At 41.3% G+C, this 4,960-nt stretch overlaps 1 long non-coding RNA gene across 4 annotated transcripts; it reads right to left on the bottom strand.

The window, feature by feature from the left end:
* Positions 1-477: 477 nt before the first annotated feature.
* Positions 478-4,477, bottom strand: LOC146692618 (uncharacterized). Of its 4 annotated transcripts, none has more exons than XR_014915250.1 (4): positions 4,212-4,477; positions 3,933-3,995; positions 1,189-1,364; positions 478-1,047 (listed from the first exon to the last, which is right to left on the bottom strand). It is a non-coding gene; the product is annotated as an uncharacterized LOC146692618 (long non-coding RNA). The 4 variants fall into 4 exon arrangements; XR_014915251.1 differs by lacking the exons at positions 478-1,047; positions 1,189-1,364 and adding an exon at positions 1,836-2,826 and having other exon boundaries at positions 4,212-4,277; positions 4,413-4,477; XR_014915248.1 differs by lacking the exons at positions 478-1,047; positions 1,189-1,364 and adding an exon at positions 1,836-2,826.
* Between the last annotated feature and the right edge of the window lie 483 nt (positions 4,478-4,960).

The following is a 4,960-nucleotide window of genomic DNA, read 5'->3' as shown; positions in this document are numbered from 1 at the left end:
ACATGAAACATCAGCAGCTCGCAGGTCTTCTTGTGATCTCAGCCTGCATTCGAGCCACAGCACAGAACACCAACCCTCTCTGCTCGAGGGCTAGCATCTGTAACTGATCTGGGACTCGTGTGCCAAAGCGTTATTAAAAAGGACTCGACTCCTCAGCAACTGACAGTGTGTTTGTCACATTCAGACTGACCCAAGGACCTACCTCTCACAGCCAGCAGCTGACCTTTGGCCTCCAACATGCAGTTGGATCACAAACTCTTTTGACTCAGTCAAACCTCAGAGAGGTGTTGTGAGTCATATTGCAGGTTCTGCTTTCATTCTGGTGTCTGAAGAGGTCCAGCCCACAAAGCAGATCTTCAGTCTGTCAGTCCTTCTGAAAAAAGTCAGAATTCTGACTTTAATCTCAGAATTCTGAGAAAAAAGTCAGAATTCTGAGATTAAAGTCAGAATTCTTTTTCTTTTTTTTCCAGTGGCCTTAATCCTCTTCCGTACAAATCTGACTGAGAACTTAAACTTCACCTTAATTTTTCCGTCTGTCCTGCTCACATCTCCAATGTTTGCACACGTTGTCATTAGCATGTCTTCACTCCACATCGGCCACACCGCTTTGCTAGCTAAAACAACGGTGTCGGCACATAAGGATGCTGTCACAGCTTGTTGATTAGCTGCATAAATACAAATGTGAATCGCATCACTGGCAGGAGCAGCCAGTCACCGGTCACTACTGACTCACACAGCAAAAAAGCACAGAATGAATTGTTGTGTATTTATTTTGATTTCAATTCAGGTTGGATTTTTTTTTGTGTCCGCAGTGCAGATTTTCTGTGCGCAGACCATGCCAGCAGTGTGCGATTGCGCATGCGTGCAGCTTAGAGGGAATATTGGTCCAGATAAACAGAATCAACTTTTCCCCCTGGATGGTCAAGCACGCATCTAGATCTGAGAACATCATCTGAGAATAAATTAATTTACATATTAAAGACTCAGCAGAATTTGGTTGTAAATATTTGGATTTACTAAACAGAAAATTAATGTCACTGTGGGCGGCTGATGGATTTCACAGACAGCAAAGCAACAGCAAAAAAAAAAAGAGAAAAAAAAGTGAAAAATTACAGAAATGTTAATTTGTTCTGAATTACATTTGGAAGAAGGTGCCATCAAGCAGCACAGCATATTTATAGTACACACCTGGTTGTGGTCATGGATTGGTTTCCCCTTTCTGCCGAGGAAGACTTTCAGCTAAACAATGAGTTAATGCTGACACTGATGTCGGTTTCCCATGTGAATTTTGCCCCTCGTTGTGTAACTTTTGTTTCATCCAGTGACACAAATGCCTTTAAAACAACGAGAGTCCAGCGGATCATCTGAAGGATTAAGAAAAGGCAGTCAGAAACCTCATTAAGCTGATGTCCAACCTACCGATGAGGATGTGTCCCTCTGCAGCTTCATAAATCATTAAACTTCAGTCTGAGGATGAGGGGAGACATGTGACACTTGAGGAAAAGCTTTCCAAACTTCCTGTGGATGATTTCTGTGCTCGTATGAGTGAGGAAACAGCTGGAGGAAGAGATTAAAGCCTACAGCTCTCTGTGAATCTGATTACAGACTGATCACAGCACAGCTTTCTCAGAGCTTACTGTCAGGACATCAAATCCTCTGATGTAATGCTTTAACTCAGAGAAAAGCTGAATTAAGGGTTTAAGGGTCCCAAGGCTAGGCCCCTCACGCCCCCTTACAGATATAACCAGAGTAACTGGCTTACTGAGAGAGCCCCTGAGATACCTGCAGCTGCTGTAGAGATGGCGAGGATGGCGTCGCCTGAAGCTGAGAGAACAGTAAAATATTAACTTCTTTGATAATTGCTCAAAATGAGAACGTACGTGTAAGGGGAACCTTTTATTACTTCCTTTCACGCACTTCCTATTCCATGGTGGGTGTTCCTGTTAAACGAGTTTCTAATACTCGGCTCAGTGTGTGCACAAACAGTTGATTACAGGTTTTTCGACTCTTGGATCAGGATGATTTAATGGAGAGCAGAACTCATTTCACCTATACCCAACGTCCACTCCCCTGCTGAGCAAGCAGAGGCACTGCCAATCAAAGGAAAACGGCCTTAAAAGAAGAGATTAAGTCCTTCATTCCTTCCTTCAGTCCATTTAATGGCAAAGAGCAGAGAAGTACAGCTAAACATATTTTTTCTGTTTTTTTTTTCTGTTCACACACTGGCAATAAAAAGTGTTTAATATATGAAACATTGCCTAATGCATGTTTAAAGTGGGACATCTTTACACATTAAAAACACAACAGATGTGCTCTGACAAATGAAAGATGCCACATCGTTTGATGGAAATGAAAACAATCCACCTACAGGTGAGTCCACTTTGCCCAAACATAACGTCCCAGAGGTATTCTAATGGATTTTGGTCAGGTGAGCATGAGGTCCACTCAGTGGCATCGCTCGAGTCATCCTCCAGAGCTTCCTGCATATTCTCAGTATCCCCAAACCAGTCATACTGAACGAGGACTCATGTCGCCCTCATGAAGTCTGTTTGGTAAGGCGTTCACACCAGCATAGCTCTTTTGGCGCTCATCCTCTTCCTCCGTGCACAGAGGAGCAGACACCAGTCCTGCTGATGAGTCAAGGCCTTCTGCAGCCCTGCGCAGCGCTCCTGGAGTCTCCTTCGTGCTCCTGAGACTGTGCTGGGAGGCACATAAACCTGCCATTAGCACCTAATCATGTGCCATCCTGGAGGAACTGGACTACCTGAGCAGCCTCTGTAAGGTTGTATGTATGGTCACATGTCACTGACCCCAGCATATGCAACACTAGTGAAAAACAGAACAGGGAAAATGTGAGACCCCTCCACCAATCAGAAGTTTTCCGATTTCTTTATTAAATCATAAGATTCTTAAATTCATCAAGTCTCTCTGTGCCTGGGTCCTCGTCACAAAACATGACATCACTGTTTTGTACATTTTAACACAATTGAATCCCCACATTCGTGAAAGAAAAGCAAAACACCTTTTTGAAAAGTCTGTAACAAAACCATCAAATCTGATAAAGGTTATTTAAATGCTGCAAAAGAAGAATGGATTGGAATAAAAAAAAAATACATCTCTTAACCTTAATTACTGGGGGAGAATAATGAATGATGCTCATAGTGAGTAAAAAGTAAACAATATAATACAGATACATAAAAAAAAACCTCCTCCCAAAACAGAATAAATTATTACAAAATATTAATAAAAAACTATAAAAATGGAGGCAACTTTGCCTGTGGTAGAATGTATACAATGTATGAAAAAAAAATCTTTACTGCAGATACTAATTTTGTGTTGTAAGATTTATGAGTTTGATGCCTTCATAGTGATACTTGGGAGAGCTTGACATTTTCTCAGGTGGTACACACTGTAAAAAGTTTGAGAAACACTGATAAGGTAAGTGTATGTGTGCTTTTGGAAAACATTTAAAGCTGCAGTACAGAATCTTTGAAACAAGCTAGCTTAAAACATTTTTAGAATATAAACAGAGCGCTCTGCTTCTCTTTACAGTTCCTCACTCCACCAGGGCTGTTTGGCACTTTCTGATAGTGTGCAAATGTGGTGCACGTACTGCGGCAGTCATACAGACAACTGGACGGTCCAAAAGTTGGCCTACCTATTACTGGCTGAGGTTTTAGTAGAGTTGTGGCTGAACCACATAAGGATATATCATTAATTTTAATCTCCCCAATCAATTATAATGTTATGTTGGAGTGTTGTTAAAGAGGGTCAAAAACGTTTCAACCCAGTTTGTTTTGCAGATTCTGTATAGCAGCTTTAATATAGGGAGGACACAACTTCCAGACTGTAAGAGTAAAATCAGTTTTTTTCTCTTTGTCAGTTTAACAGTTTCTGTTTTGCCTGTCACTGTTCCCTGTCTGTTTTCTTACCTGGTTCTTCCTGACCTTGTACTTTCTCCTCACATTTCCCTCTTTCCTCTCTCCCTCTTTAGACTGACAAACATACACAAATAGATTCAATTAGATGAAAAATTACATTAATGTGAAAAAAATTATATTAAGATCACTAACAAAAAGTCCTCTCTCAGTGTACTTTCAACCAAAAGGGAAATAACCAAACCACATGAACATCTAATAAAAGATATAAACATTGAAATACTGATCCAACATTATTCTTGAGAGACAGATCATTTGATTTTACACTTTTACCTGAATGTGGCTCCTTTTTTTTTTTGAATAAACTTCCTTATATCCATTATGAACCTGGCTGTCGCTCTGTACACACACACACACACACACACACAACGGGAGTTATAAGGTTATTGGCAGTGTTGGGGAGTAACGGGATACATGTACCGCGTTACGTATTTAAAATACAAAATATGAGTAACTGTATTCCGTTACAGTTACCGTTTAAAAAGGTGGTATTTAGAATACAGTTACTTTGTTGAAATAAATGGATTGCACAGCGGTACTTTCCTGTTTCATATTGTCATGGGTCAGGACTGTTTTGGTTTTGTTTGACAGCTATGTTCTGTTGTTCCAGGCGGCAGCGTTACGGTTGCCATGGTTACAGGGTGACGCTCTCTCTCTGCGTGTTTCCTGACTGAGAGAGCGCCTTTTTGTTGTTGTTGTTGTGCTAAGCTAATAGGCAGAATGCTACAAGCATAGCTCTAAAGAATGTAGCATCATGGGCAGTGTAGTCCGTGCTGCAGGGAGAATGGACTGCCATACCCGTTATGTGTCTGTGAGCGAGGGAGGGAGAAAAGGGGAAAGTACGAGTTGTCATCGAGCAAAAGCGGGAGCTGGAAGCATGTAAATATAATAATAACCACTGCAGCCAAGAAGAGTGCCTGAGGAGCCCAGTTGTAAGTAAGCTATTAAGACTCGACTGTACGCTGTGTTGCTGTTTTCCTCTGAAACAATAAGTTCCGTTGGAGCAGCCTTTCAACGCCTCT

This window comes from Copadichromis virginalis, linkage group LG15, assembly GCF_057382275.1.
Source record: "Copadichromis virginalis isolate Kocher_CV1m ecotype Utaka linkage group LG15, C_Virginalis_male_GT1.1, whole genome shotgun sequence".
Lineage (NCBI taxonomy): Eukaryota > Metazoa > Chordata > Actinopteri > Cichliformes > Cichlidae > Copadichromis > Copadichromis virginalis.
This window is presented reverse-complemented; position numbering and strand designations above follow the sequence as displayed.